This window comes from Saccopteryx bilineata, chromosome 3, assembly GCF_036850765.1.
Source record: "Saccopteryx bilineata isolate mSacBil1 chromosome 3, mSacBil1_pri_phased_curated, whole genome shotgun sequence".
In the NCBI taxonomy this organism is placed as follows: Eukaryota; Metazoa; Chordata; class Mammalia; order Chiroptera; family Emballonuridae; genus Saccopteryx; species Saccopteryx bilineata.
The window spans coordinates 101,074,511-101,087,391 of NC_089492.1; the positions used below are offsets into that span (position 1 = coordinate 101,074,511).

General features: G+C 38.2%; 1 protein-coding gene and 1 pseudogene across 1 annotated transcript in view; one reads left to right on the forward strand and one right to left on the reverse strand.

The window, feature by feature from the left end:
- CAMKMT (calmodulin-lysine N-methyltransferase) overlaps positions 1-12,881 on the forward strand; it is a 395,453-nt gene that overhangs the window by 216,142 nt on the left and 166,430 nt on the right. The gene's annotated exons all lie outside the window — the stretch shown is intronic.
- Positions 6,805-7,319, reverse strand: LOC136328662 (dual specificity protein phosphatase 18-like; annotated as a pseudogene).

Below are 12,881 nucleotides of genomic sequence, written 5' to 3' on the forward strand. Positions count from 1 at the left end.
CTAACCATAGCAAGAACAAACTATGACGGGAACTATCATGCTGATAGCTAGTCCTCTCTGCTTCTGTTTCTCCATACTGGATCAAAGTTGCCTTAGCTTTTAGATAGTTTGGTGTAAATAATTCCACTTCTTAAAATATTAAAAGCAAGCCAACAAAAATAGGCCACAGGCTATTTTGTAAACAATCTGCGCTACTGTATAATGTGGTTCCATTTAGCTTATAAAAGCACAAATTTGGGGACTGTTTTAAGAAAATCATCGGAGATTGATAGGATATCAGTGTTGCATATTTTATCCTCGAAATACAGCCAACAATATTTTAGTGTTACTGCACTTTTAGATAGGCACTTACTGGTACAAAAAATAAAAAATGTTTGCAGCTAAAGGATAGATAATCTGAAATTTTTGAGTGCTTAAATTCAGAGCATGGTGGCAAGGTTAAAAGAGGCTTTATGATCAACAAACAGAACTGTTTAATGCGATCTTTTTTTTTGTTTTGGGTAAACTAGAGCTGATATTTTAAACCTGGGTTTGTCTTTTTTTTTTTTTAAACCAATGTAAGGAAACTTAAGAGATAAGATCAGAATTAAAAGATAGATTTGTTCAGTAATATAGAAAGATGTGAACTTGAAGTTTGATTTTTTGCTTTATTTTTTAAATAGAAAAATGAAGAATTTGTAGATGTGAGGTAAAACAGGAAGGATTTCCTTAAAACTGAAGTGAAGAAAGAATTTGGTCCAAGGTAATATTTGAGGTCAGGTTTTAATATGCATTTAATAAACACATAGGTAGGGCTATGCAAATGAAACTTAAATATTATCTTACTTTTAATCTACTCCTCTCTTTTCACAGTTAGTAGTTAGGCATCATAATTTTTTAAATTAATATCTGTATGCAGCAATTTTGTATATTCTCTTGTTTCTAAGGCTTAATAAAAAATAAATACAAATACATACATGCAGTGTATTTCATTTATTTGCACAATTATTCATAGTTCTAAGGTATTCTTTAATGTAATCTTGGGTAGAAATAAAGAAAAAGAGAAATACAAGTTATAGCTATTGCAGAACTTATACTGAGATGACAGTAACATATGGAATAATTCATTAGAACATTGTCTATTATGTGACTCAATTATGAACTATCTTCTTAAATTATGACTAATTCTTTGTAATTTAAAAATATTTTCCCTTTTAATGGTGATAAAATATGCATAACATAAAATTTATCATTTTAAACATTTTTAATTGTATGGTTCAATGGCATTAAATATGTTCACAGTGTTGTGCAACCATTACCACTATTTATCTCCAGAACATTCTTATCTTCCCAAACTAAAAGTTGTACCCGTTAGACAACAACTCCCCATTTCCCTTTCCTTTCAGTCCCTGGCTACTCCTATTCTACTTCCTGTGTCTATGAATTTGACCGCCTTGAAGACCTCATATAAGTGGAATCATACAATATTTGCCTTTATACAAATATTGAATGCATTTGACTTCAAAGTTCATCCATGTCATGGCATGTGTCAGAGTTTTATTCCCTTTTAAGTCTGAATATTACAGCAGTCCCTCCTTATCCAGTTTCCTTTTCTGAGATGTCAGTTGCCTGTGGTCAACTAAAATTAAAAAATATTAAATGGAAAATTCCAGATCTAAACAATTTGTAAGTTTTAAATTGTGGCCATTCTGAGTAGCATGATGAAATCTCATACTATCTTGCTCCATCTGGCCCCAGATATGAATCATACTTTTGTTCAGCATATTTATGCTACATATATAGATTACCTGCCCTTTAGACACTTCAGAACCTTCATTGTTGTAGTTGTCAGATAGACTGTCACAGGATCCCAGTGCTTGTCTTAAGTAACTCTTATAGTAGCATAGCGCTATGTCATAATGCCTACCTCATTCACCTCACTTCATCTCATCACGTAGGCATGGTGTCATCTCATATCATCACAAGTAGAAGTGTAAGTATAGCACAATAAGATATTTTGAGAGAGAAGCCATATTCATATAATTTTTATTACAGTATATGTTTTTGTTTTGGGGTTTTTTTTTTTTTTTTTTTTTTTTTTTTTTTGTATTTTTCTGAAGCTGGAAACAGGGAGAGACAGTCAGACAGACTCCTGCATGCGCCTGACCGGGACCCACCTGGCATGCCCACCAGGGGCGACGCTCTGCCCACCAGGGGGCGATGCTCTGCCCATCCTGGGCATCGCTATATTGCGACCAGAGCCACTCTAGCGCCTGAGGCAGAGGCCACAGAGCCATCCCCAGTGCCTGGGCCATCTTTGCTCCAATGGAGCCTTGGCTGCGGGAGGGGAAGAGAGAGACAGAGAGGGAGGAGAGGGGGAGGGGTGGAGAAGCAGATGGGCACCTCTCCTGTGTGCCCTGGCCGGGAATCGAACCCGGAACTTCTGCACGCCAGGCTGACGCTCTACCACTGAGCCAACCGGCCAGGGCCAGTATATGTTTTTGTGTGTGTGTGACAGAGACAGAGAGAGGGACAGAAAGATTGGACAGATAGAGAGAGGCAGATAGAAAGGGAGAGATGAGAAGCATCAAATCTTTGTTGCGGCACCTTAGTTGTTCATTATTTGCTTTCTCATATGTGCCTTGACCAGGGGGCTACAGCAGAGTGTGATCCCTTGCTCAAGCCAGCGGCCTTGGGCACAAGCCAGTGACCTTGGGCTTCAAGCCAGCAACTTTAGGGCTCAAGCCAGTGACCATGGGGTCATGTCTGATTCAACACTCAAACCAGTAACCCCATGCTCAAGCTAGTGAGTCGCAATCAAGCTGGATGAGCCCACATTCAAGGTGGTGACGTCGGGGTTTTGAACCTGGGTCCTCTGTGTCCCAGTCCAGCGCTCTATCCACTGTGCCACCACCTGGTCAGGCTACAGTATATGTTTTAATTGTTCTATTTTATTATTAGTTATTGATGTTAATCTTTTAATGTGTTTAATTTATAAATTAATCTTTAGCATAAGTATGTATATACAGATATAGGAAGAAACATAGTCTATACAGGGTTTGGTACCATCTGTGGTTTCAGACGTTCATTTGGGGTCTTGGAACATATTCCCATGGATAAGGGAGGACTGCTATATTGCATTGTACAATATCTATAAACCATATATTGTTAATCTGTTGATGAACATTTGGATTATTTCCTCCTTTTGGCTATTGTGAATAATGCTATTTTGAACATGGGACATGGGTGTACAAATATCTGTTTGAATCTATGCTTTCATTTTTTTTAGGTATATACCTAGAAGTAGAATTGCTGGATCATATGCTAATTCTGTTTTTCACAGGAGTTGTACCATTTTACTACATTCCCACTGGCAATGCACATAGGTTCCAGTTTCTCCACATCCTTATTAATACTTTTTTTTAAAACAGAGACAGAGAGAGAGTCAGAGAAAGGGATAGAGAGGGACAGACAGACAGGAATGGAGAGATGAGAAGCATCAATCATTAGTTTTTCGTTGCGCATTGTGACACCTTAGTTGTTCATTGATTGCTTTCTCATATGTGCCTTGACTGTGGGCCTTCAGCAGACCGAGTAACCCCTTGCTCGAGCCAGCGACCTTGGGTCCAAGCTGGTGAGCTTTTGCTCAAACCAAATGAGCCTGCGCTCAAGCTGGCGACCTCAGGGTCTCAAACCTGGGTCCTCGGCATCCCAGTCCAACGCTCTATCCACTGTGCCACCGCCTGGTCAGGCCTCACCAATACTTATTTTGTTTTTCTCTTGTTTCTTTCCTCCCTCCCTCCCTCCCTCTCTCTTTCCTTCCTTCCTTCTTTCCTTCCTCTCTCCCTCTCTCCTTCCTTTCTTCTTTCTTTCCTTCCTCCATCCCTCCCTCCCTTCCTCCCTCCTTTCTTTCTTCCTTTTTTTCTTCCTTCCTTCCTCTCTTACAATGTACATAGGATCTGTTTTAATCATGTGATCCCTTGCTCAAGCTAGCGACCTTGGGCACAAGTCAGCGACATTGGGCTTCAAGCCAGCAACTTTTGGGCTCAAGCCAGTGACCATGGGGTCATGTCTGATGGCCCCATGAGGGTAAGAGACACAAATATGGAAATCATTATCATGAAGGAAGAAACTTATACTCACAGATTTCTAGAAATAGGAGGCAGAGCATGCCACGCAGAGGCATATGGGAAAGCACCAGGATCAGACTGGAGTCAAATGGAGAGTATGGCTCAGAGCCTTTATTGGGGTTTTCATGGAAATGAATGGGTGAGGCAGGGTAGGTATGTTCAGTATACTTAGTATTAGAAAATTTGAATAATTTTAATGATAATAATTATAATAATAATAGTAAGTGTTCTATTGAAGGGGGTGCTCTAGGCTCTATAGGTGAGATCCCTAGCTGTCCAGTACCTGGCTCTGGGGGAGGGAGAATATTAACTTGGTGTGTGAGATTTTGATAAAAGAGATGGTTAAGGATGTGGGCTCTGGATTGGTTGGTTTGTATATCAAAGACACTCTTGCAGGGGAGTTATTTGCTTTCTCTGGGAATTAGCTAGCCCTGGAAGGGACAGTTTTTCCAGGATAAAGACCCCAAATGCCCGAGGGTCAAGAAAAAATGAAAATAAATAATAAGAAAACGTCAGTACAAATTGTGATTTTGATTGAGGTTGAATTGACTTATAGAGTAATTTGATAATAGATTTCATGAGGGTCCAGCATGATGTGATCACTGATCAAAGTTAATGTGATTTTGTGACTTGTGCTGTGTTTACCAGCCATAGGAGCAGGTGAGGATATTTTGGTTGGGGAGATTACCCAGATCTGAGGAATAGCATATTAGGATTAGTGAGTGAAGGAGTCAAGAATAATAGTAAGTGTCACGCTGAAGCTAGAGAATGCTTATGATTTGTTTAGAACTAGCCTCAGTTGCACAATTTTAAAAATGCAACTCAAAAGATAACTATTGACACTTAAATATCTTCACATCTTCAATAGTCATCACAACCAGACAAAAATAGTGCAGAGAACATTCATTTATTCAGATTTGGTGGAAAGAATGCTGGTGTTCATTGCTGGACCTGTTTTCAAGGAGTTTATTTCAGAAAGATTTACTTTCTTGGACCATGTATTAATACCATTTCTTCAAAGATATGTGTATTCAAATATGAAATATTTTCTGTAAGCATTCTCGTGAAACGATTCCTTGGAGTAGGCAAACCACTTTTTTTTTTTTTTTTTTTTTTTTTTTTTTTTTTTTTTCTTGAGAGGAGGGAGGGGGAAAGAGAGAGAGAGAAAGAAAGAAGAGGGGAAGAGCAGTAAGTATCAACTCCAATATGTGCCTTGACCAGGCAAGTCTAGAGTTTCGAACCATTGACCTCAGCATTCCAGGTCAACACTTTATCCACTGTGCCAACACAAGCCAGGTTGGCAAATCGCTTTGATATTGGTTGTAACCAGGAAAATGCCATGAACTCCCAGATGCTTTTATAGTACAGATGAGTTGTAGTGACAAAAGTAATGAAACTTTTTGAATGCCTCAGTTTTTATAATAGCTTTATATAAATTCAGCATATGAATAATGCTTGAAAGTAAATTACATTGTTAAGAATGATATACAATAATATAAAGTACATAACATTTATAATGAGATCATTTATTAAAGAAAATACCATTACATAATAATCAGGCTAATAATTTCATTTGGAAATAATACTGTATTAATTTGATGTATTCATACTAACAGTGAACATGATATTTTAAATCTTGCTGTCACATAATTATGCTGCTACTTCATGAAATGTTGTAATGTGTCACTGAGGTATTTTTAAGTGAAGAGGTGGAAAAAAACTGGCTGAGTCATAAAGCTGAGGATCTTTTCTTTCCTAATCTTCTACCTGGAGCAAGGCTCTCTAGAATAACAACACTGGCCTTTAGCAAAGACTTGAAACACCTTCCTACTTCTACAAGGCAAACTGAGTAATTGGGTGTGATGTTAGGTTGGGAATGAAAAGGTATTTTAGGGTTGTGAGTTATGGTCTGTATAATTGTTATTTACAAAAAGAAAAGATTCAAAGAGAAAGTGAGAGAAGGATTTGAAGACCACACAATTCTGTACTAGTTAGCCAACAGAATGACTATTTGATACAGGCCTCTTAACTCCTTGACTCTGGTACCTGTACTTTTTTTTGTTTTGTTTTGTTTTTACGAGGGAGAGAGAGACAGACAGACAGATAGGAAGAGAGAGAGATGAGAAGCATCAACTCATAGTTGCGGCACCATAGTTTTTCATTGACTGCTTTCTCATATATGCCTTGATGGGGGGGCACTATAGCAAAGTGAGTGACCCCTTGCTCAAGTCAGCGACCTTGAGCTCAAGCCAGTGACCTTTGGGCTCAAGCCAGTGATTATAGGTTCATATCTATGATCCCACACTCAAGTTGGTGACCCCATACTAAAGCTGGATGAGCCCACGCTCAAGCTGGTGGCCTCGGGGTTTTGAACCTGGGTCCTCAGTGTCCCAGGGCAATGCGCCACCACCTGGTCAGGTTCTGGTACCTGTACTGTTTTAAGGAATATGTTTCTATAAGAAAAATGAGCGCACAAACACACATATTACATTTAGTGAATTTAATCTTTAAAGATATGGGTTATAAGATTTAAAGCTACAGTACTCCTCCTTTTTACTTGCTCTGATGAAAGGCTTCATCTGTTGTTGTTTTCTGTATCACAAAAGTAGAGTGTTTAAGTTCCCATCATGGTGTAGAATCAGTGGCAAATCTACATCTCTGACCCTGGTGCAAGGGCTGGTGTCATGGCTCACAATTAAATCATTAGAGGGACCTCCTTCTGGGAGACGTCAGGGATCATTCTCATATGGGAGCTGACCATGTGCAGGGTGTTCTTGATAGATAGCTGGAACTCATAGTGGATGAGTTCCTTCCCAAAGCTCATCATTGGGTGGGATGGTGGGCTAGCATGACTTGGACCACGTATGAGCATCTAGCAGGGCCAGGCTGGTACTTCATGAGGTAGGTGGAGCAGCATGTGGCCCTGCTTCATCTCCACACAAGGATGTGGTCAGCGATGGGGTCAGAGAGGTCACAGAGCTGTGAGATGGGTGTGTCAGCCGCAGGCACCTGTACACATGGGATGTCCTCATACAAGGTACTCACCACCTCCACCTAGATGATGACAATGGTGCTCTGGTTGCTCAAGAGCCTAAGTTTGTTGTTGGCAGCCATCCCACTGCTGACACACGGGCTGCTGGTGGTCCTTGAGAGGCCACTGACCCTGGGCTGTCGGACCTGCAGTGGGAAGGTGCATGGAGATGCTGTCATCAGGTCAGTAGGTCAGCAGCCAGTGAGGTATAGAGGCTGCATCTTTCTGCTAGGTTTGTCCACGGAAAACTACGATCTCCTGGGGGCCACAGCAATTCTTGTTGAGAAGTAAGTTCAACTCAGTGTAGGAAGCCTCCTCCACAGGCCCTGCCCATCTCCCTGGCAACACGCCAGGCAGCATAACAGCAGCTGCCAGGGACAGTCCTGCCACACCCTGAAAAATGAACGCATATTAAAGTATGTAACCGATTGGTGCATTGGAATAAATCGTGTCTCAAACTTTATTCAGTGGTGGAAATGAAAACAAAATGCAAAGCTCCATCTTTGGCTAAAGTTTGCTAACATATCAGGAGGTAGGTTGAAATGACAGTGGGTAATATGAAGTACCAGACAGTACTTCTTGCCGCGATACTTTACAGCTGTCACTGACTGCGTGTTTTCTTAAACTGATATCAGCTACTATTTATACACTTACAATTTCTGGTCAGATTAGGGTGGAAGGTTGTGGTACCCACGTATATAAAATAATACAATAATGTTCTATTCTTTTTGGAACAAATTTGTTACATGAAATGTCAGATGAGTCATTTTGCTCATGTCAGATGTTTGAAAGTAATGGAAAGATGCCAGTGCGGAAGCCCAGTAATTCATGCACTGGTGTAATGGAGCAAATGAAATGCAAAGCTCTTGTACAGGTCCAATTTCAGCGCCAAACGCTTACCTGTCAGTCAGCAAAATTGTCCCTGAATAAAAATGAACCCCATCTGAGAGGCAAAGCATTTTAATATACATCACATTCTTTGACTCTATTGCAAGGGAGAAGCTGCATGGAAAGAAAGAGAATGCCGCTGAAAAAGACATTTAACAGCAACCCCTGAGCATGCTGAAAATCTTGCTCGCACTGCTGCCCACAAAAGGTTTTTGGTTTGTCCTTTCTCTCCTGAGCTATTGACAAACTCTTTAGCATTGCTCCCCGCTACCCCATATCTCTTATCTACACTGAAAGGTGACTGATTTACCCCAGACAGTGAGAGATTTGGCCACTCAGAGATGTGGAGACCAAGTTTTAGACAGGTAACTTTGTTGTTGTCTGGGTGCAGCTGGGGGATGTCTTTATGAAAGTGACAATTAAAAATGTGTGTCACACAAATCAAAAGTCAGACATACCCTCGGAGAAATTATTATTATGGCCTAGAGTGACTGCCATTCTTTTTGAAAAGCCTTTCATTTTGGAATCGGTTCCCACTTTTCTATATGAGCAAGCATCTTACAGAAATGAAGTGTCCTAGCTTTATTTTTTTAGACCCAATTCCTTGTGGTTTTTAAAAGCAAATGGAAAAGTTAAGAATTTGTGTGCTTCAGTGCCCACACACCCAGGGCTTCCTGAACCCAACTCTAGGAGTCATGCTTGGTTCTACTCTTGAAATCTCTGTTTTCCCTTTCTGTGTTTTAAGACTCTAAGTGCATACAGGGGTCCTAAGCAGCTATTGAAAACAAGTAATGACTAGTTCTTCTAAATGTTAATGATTGAGAATGAACTAGCAATCAGGGCTCAAAAATAAAATAAAATAAAGTGTGCTGTATTAGAAACGATAATAATTAAATCAAGCCAAGGTGCTCTATACTTATGACGGCACTAATGCTTGAAAAATTATGAGTACAGGGGAAATTTACATAAATCCTCTTTAAATAATGTAGGTAAAAAAGTGAAAGAAAGAAAACCGCGGTCACAGTGCTGAATTTGTTTTAATCCCCGGTTCAAGTGGTTCTAGAAATAATCATACTTGTATCAATCTATATTGCATGACTTTTGTAAGATGTGAAAATAGTGTTTTTCAGTAAATTGTCACTTATTATTGTTTATTTAGGGCCACTAACATAGAAAAATTTCTCAGCTACAGTGTCAAAAGAATAAGGACAATTTGATGTTTTCTTTTGATGCTGTTTGTTGATATCTAGACCACTGTAGTTTGATTGCCTAACATTAAACCTATAATAACAGTGCAATCATAGCAGTATCATCATGAATGTTGTTACAATAGAAACAACATTTACACAGCTTCAGAATGGTAATTATCAAACTTTTTGTCATGAAGCGCTTATTTGCTAGCATTGATCTGCCCCGGTCAGTTGTTAGCTCTTCTCATCTGAGGTGTATTGATTGTATAATCAGTAGATAGAGGCTGTGGGCTGATGAAATTCAGTGTTGTTGGGCAAATTATCGGCTGCTTGCCTGTTGACCTGGACCCTGCTGGTTATACCTTAGATGCTGGTGGGATTATTACTCATTTTAGTGACCTTACTTTACAACAGAGCACTCTGTATTATTACACAAGATAAATGCCATCCTTCTTGCTGTGGTTGTGGTTGACTACACAAATGTCAGAAGCTAGGCAGTCAGTATTTGTCTCTTTGTGTGAATATAATGATAAAGAGACCAATGTACCTAACTGATGATCATAATGAGGCCTTACATGTATGTAGCACTTTATCATGTCCTACAATTTGTGACAAATCTGTTAAAATTCTTGTTTTATTAATAGGAACACCGAGACCTAGATTAAGCTAAGCAAATTGGTGAAAATCACGTAGCCAATGAGTCTCAGAGCTAAGAATTAAATCTATTTTCTCTGAATGTAAGTCGAGTTTGTAATGTTCTATTGCTCTACCTTAATAGGTAATCTGACCTGACCATTAAATATGTATACTGAAAAAAATCTAATATTTCATCCAGCTAGATTAAGAAAAAAATACCTTAATGTTATTTTAATAAATTATTGCATTGGATAATTTTGGAGACTATTTGAGCCATTAAATTTTTATAGCATTCCAAAGGCTAAGGTCTAACATGGGACTATTTTAAAAGACAAAATTATTTTATATGAAGAGCAATGTGACCTTTATAGCTGGTAGCTGTTTAAAATCTAAATGTTTCTAGAACATTTTATTTATGTGGGAAATTTTTTCAAGATTATTTCTTTTGCCATATCTTACTTCCCTTATTCTGACTTCTCTTGCATTTTGGAATCATTCTACTCTTTTTGTTTTTTTAATTGATTGATTTTAGAGACAGAGAGAGAAAGGGGGAGAAGAGAGAAGCATTAATTTGTTGTTCCACTTAGTTATACACTTACTGTTTGCTTCCTGTATGTGCCTTGACCAGGGATGGAACCCGCAACCTTGGTATTTCAGGACAATGCTCTAACAAACTAAGCTAACCAGCCAGGGTTGGAATCATTCTACCCTTTATAGGTAACGACAGCATGGCATTTTATCCTAATGCCTAGCCTGAACCTTTCTGACACAATGTAGAAACTTATTTTGATATTAAAATCACCTGAACATATATTTTTAAAAATTTGACAGTGTTCACAATGGTATATTCATTTTCTCTCAGAGAAGGATATAAAAAGGGTGTACTTTACAAACCGTGCAATGCCATAAAATATTAACGTTGTGGAAATGATCATCTGTATCTCCAAATAGTAATTAAGTGAAGGGACACTGACTCATAGTTCTACATCACTAAGTGCTCTCAGTTGTGCCTCATATGCTGTCTCCTTCTTTCTTTCTGTCAACTACGCAACCATTGTATTATAAAGGTAAGTGGTTACTTGCCCATTGTATTTTAGAGGCATACTCACTGCAAGTAGTTCTATAAACAAGTTCAGTGGTAACATGTTCTTCTTTGGTCTTAAATTTTGCTGCTGTAGAATCATAATCAGGCAATGATTTTTTTTGCCTTTCTTGAAAACTACTTTTTTTATGTTCTTAGTTTTAAAAGACCAAATGACTGATCTAAAATACTGCAGGAGATAATGGGTGAAGTGTGTGAAAGTAATGTGCAGAGGTGGCTGGAGTTGAAATACATGGCAGAATTTGTATCTCTGTGAACACCAAAGAAAACAGCTGTGCAAGCACTCCTGTAGTCTTTCCTGATCTGGGCAAATAGCTAAAAAGTAACACCCAGTTTCTGGAATTCCAAGCCTTTCAAAAGAAGCCTTAATTTATGTACTATTTTCTTTCCTTTATCTATGGTTGCTGAAATATACACCGATTGCCAAAGTAGTATTTAATAGAAAATAGTTCTCTTTTTTAGATTTTCCCCCCAAAGCTAAAACACATGTAATACTTATATAATCATTATTTGTGTATTGGTCCTATTGTACTGTTAGCTCTTCATGTCTGACCTGTTTTAATATTTCCTTCATTGCTTAATACTATGCTTTGTATATAGAAGGAACTTAATTATTGATTAGAATGGACTGAACATTCAGTCAACCAGTGTTTATTGAATACCTATTATATGTGAAACATATGTGGGAGAGACCACATACAGTAGTCCATGAAAAAGACATACAGATCTTGCTGTCAGTGCCCCTCATGAAAAAGAAATGAAACAGACACTAAGAAATGATTTACATACTTAATTGCTTAATGCAGTTTTTCACTTTAATATTGTATTGCTTAAATTCAAGATATTAGGGTTTTTCTAATAAGAAATCAGGTCAATTTTATGCTTCTCCAGTATAGGGTCCTTTAAAAAAATCAACCTTTAAAACTCTATTGTACTTTTAAAAAATGTACACTTTGTAAGTCTATATTTGGTGAGTTTGGACAAGTCTGTATACATACCATATGTAAGTATATATCTAAATATATATGTATTTCTAAGTATATATGTGTATAAATAAGTGTATACATATATGTAAGTGTAGCTATGTATGTGTATGTGTGTTTCAACCTTTTTCATTTCATGGTACACATAAACTGATTACTACAATTCTGCAACACACCAAAAAATATATTTTTGCCAATCTGACAAAAAAACAGATAATTTTAATGCATTCACATCAGATGGCTATTGTTGCAACACAGTGGCTGTTGCCATTTTTTAAATTTTCCATTCTAAAGGAAAAGAGGTCTGTGTCCCTGACTAAATAGTCAGCTACTGCATATTTTAAAAACTCTTGCAGCATACCATTTGAAAATCACTGATATGCATACCAATAGAATCATCGCCTCAATTGAGCTATAGGTCATTTCTATCATCCAAGAAAGGTAACTCTGTGCTCTTTCCCAGAGTACAACCCATGACTTTTCTCAGGTCCCTATGTTTGTCTTTCCTAGACTTTTAGAGAAATGACATTGAACGTTGGGTATTAACTCTTTGTGTCTGGCTTTTGCTCAGCCTGATGTTCAAGTCTATTTTGATTTCCATGCTTCCAGTACCTAAGCTAGAAATCTTGGAATTATCTTGACTTGAATGTCTTATCTTCTTTATCTAGTTTTTTATGAAGTTTGCTATTTTTTTTCCTTTTGAGGTCCTTTGGATTTGGTTCTTGCAGTTCTCATCACCCCATTTCCATCACCTTAACCTGCATTTCTGCTCCAGTCTCCTTGCTTGGTTTTTCTTTTACGTCAATCACTGCCCTCAGTTTTCCCACTGCTGCCAGATAAATCTGACATCTCATTTTCTTCCTGACACTCTCTGGAAAGGAAAAAAAAAAGCAAAACTAGCCCTTACTGAGGACATTCCATTAGGCACTTTCATACATTATT